The sequence below is a fragment of the Eptesicus fuscus genome, chromosome 14 (genome assembly GCF_027574615.1).
Source record: "Eptesicus fuscus isolate TK198812 chromosome 14, DD_ASM_mEF_20220401, whole genome shotgun sequence".
NCBI classification, from domain to species: Eukaryota; Metazoa; Chordata; class Mammalia; order Chiroptera; family Vespertilionidae; genus Eptesicus; species Eptesicus fuscus.
This window is the reverse complement of record NC_072486.1, coordinates 1,474,237-1,477,193: the sequence shown is the minus strand read 5'-3', so window position 1 is coordinate 1,477,193 and position 2,957 is coordinate 1,474,237.

The following is a 2,957-nucleotide window of genomic DNA, read 5'->3' as shown; positions in this document are numbered from 1 at the left end:
GGGTTTGCACCCTGGTACCCGAAACCAGACCGACCACGGTGAGAAAGACACAGGCGTACGTCTCCAAAAGCATGTGGGACGCATCTGCCCGCATCTGGGTCCGCGAGATTTAGCATACACGTGTGGAGGCCAAATGAACGGGGAAACGGTAGCTGTGTGATTTGGCCACTCTAACACATACCAGGTGCACCGGTTAATAATGTGAATTTTTTTCAATAGATGGAGTTACACATATGTTGACATATATGCGATGTGATATGTATGCTATTTTGTTGTATTGATAGCAAGCTTCAAAACTTCATATGTCAAATTTGCTGAAGGTGTTAACGTCATAGATATTTTTACGCTTAAAATTGTCGAATTACGTGCCAAAAAAAGAGCATTTGCGGAAAGTTTAAATTCATTACTTTATTTTGAAGAAAAAGTTATCATATACTTCGGGAAGCTTATGGTGAACATGCTCCATCTCAAGATACCTGTGAGCGCTGGTTTAAACGCTTTAAAAGTGATGATTTCGATGTGAAAGATAAAGAACGTCCAGGTCAACCGAAAAAGTTTGAAGACCAACAATGACAAGTATTATTGGATGAAGATACATGTCAAACTCAAAATCTACTTGCAGAAAGATTAAACATTGCTCAGCAAACAATTTCCAATTATTTACAAGCAATGGGAAAGATTTTAAAGGAAGGAAAATGGGTGCCACATCAACCGAACGAAAGACAAATGGAAAACCGAAAAGTCATCAGTAAAATGTTGCTTCAACAGCACGAAAGAAAGTCTTTTTTGCATCGAATTATGACTGACGATGAAAAGTGGATTTATTCTGAGAATCCCAAATGCACAGAATCACGGGCTGATCCAGGTCAACCATCAACATCGACTGCAAGGCCGAATCGCTTCGGAAAGAAGACAATGCTCTGCGTTTGGTGGGATCAGGAAGGTGTGGTGTATTATGAGCTTCTAAAACCGGGTGAAACCATTAATACTGATCGCTACCAACAACAAATAATCATGACCAGAATGGGCCAGAAGACACGGCAAAGTAATTTTGCTTCATGATGACGCACCATCACACACTTCAACACCAGTTAAAGACACGTTAAAAGATCTTGCCTGGGAAGTATGAACCCACCCGCCGTATTCACCAGACCTTGCTCCTTCAGATGATCACTTGTTCCGATCGATGGCACACGCACTGTCTGAGCAGCACTTCAAAACGTACGAAGAAGTGGAAAATGGGGTCTCTGAATGGTCTGCCTCAAAACAAGAAAAGTTCTATTGGGACGGTATCCACAAATTACCTGAAAGATGGGGGAATATGCAGCTAGCGATGGCCATTACTTTGAATAAAGCACTTTTGATGTTTCTCTTGAAATGATCGGGTTTTCTTTGATTACAGAGTCCGAATTAGTAACCGGGACACTCGGGGGAGGGGGAGAGGGGAGGGAGGAGACACTCCTGCTCCATCGATAAGCAGCTGAACACAGAGCAGAGCCCTGATTTCTCCGACGGAACCCCAGTTCCTGAAGTAGAACTGCCTGTGCACATGCCTACAGCATGGAGCACTCCCAGGAACACGTGAGCTCTCAGCACGGACGTATCGCGTTGGGAACACGGAGCTGCGACAGAGTGGACATGAGAACTGCGGCCGCCTGTAGCTTCAGAGGCCCACCCTCCCCGAAGCTCAACAGAGAGCGCGGGTGCGTGTGCAGGTCACATCTGTGTGAGCGCATGCACACGGTCCTCAAGAAGCAATTATGGGGAAGTGCCCAGAGCACGGCGTTCACGGCCCGGCCCACGCGAGCGGACAGCTCAGTGGCGTTGGGCAGTCCCGATCCAGCCCTCCCCAGACCCCCCATCGGCCCGCGGACCCGGAGTGCGGGCCTCCACGCCTGGTCTGCTTCCCAGCACAGCGTTTTGGAGCGTAACGTTCACCACGTGGCAGCCCCGCGTGCCTCCCACAGCTGAGCAACACGCCACTCCGCGGGTATCGCTCGCCCGTTCACCTGCCGGGCGGCGTGGGGGAACGTGCGTGGAGCGGCTGTAATGAGCGTCTGTGGACCAGGTGTGGTTTGAATCCCTGTGGGCGTATGCGGGGGTACGGCTGCTGAGTTATATGGTAATTCTGTCTAGCTGATTGAGGGCCTGCTATCGAAACCACTCGACACAGCAGTTGCACCATTTAAAATTCCCACCAGCCTTGTGTGAGCACTCCACGCTCTCTTTTAAAAAAAAAATTTATTGATTTCAGAGAGGAAGGGAGAGGGAGAGAGACACAGAAACATCCATGATGAGAGAGAATCACTGATTGGCTGCCTCCTGCACAGCCCCTACTGGGGATCGAGCTCACAACCCAGGCATGTGCCCTTGACCTGAATCGAACCCAGGATTCTTCAGTCCACAGGCCAATGCTCTATCCACTGAGCCAAACGGGTTAGGGCCAGGGGCTTCTTTATAAATGCATGTTTGTGTCTCCCCCAAATTCACATATGAAACCCTAACTGCCAATGTGCTGGTATTAGGAGGTGGGGTCTGTGGGAGGTGCGTAAGCCAGGAGGGTGAGGCCCTCGTGTCTGGGATTAGCGCCCTTATAAGACAGCCCCCGAGAGCTCCACCCCTCCCACCCTGTGAGGCACAATGAGGAGTCTGTGACGGAAGGGAGGTTCCCACCCATCCTGCCCGCTCCCCGATCTCAGACTTCCGGCCCCCAGAACGGTAACAGGGAAAGGTCTGTTATTTACTAGCTGCCGGGTCCGTGGGGCTTTGTGGGCGCAGCCTGAACGGACGGAGACAGCTCAGTGAGTGGCTAAGAGAGCACGGATACCTGAATAAAGTGTGGCTCGGTCTTGTCAGCCATCTCCGTGGGATAAAGTGCGGGAGGAACCTGGCGCAGGACCATCTGGGGAGGATGGGACCGGGGGAGGACTGCCGGGGAGGGACCGGCCGGGGGCGGG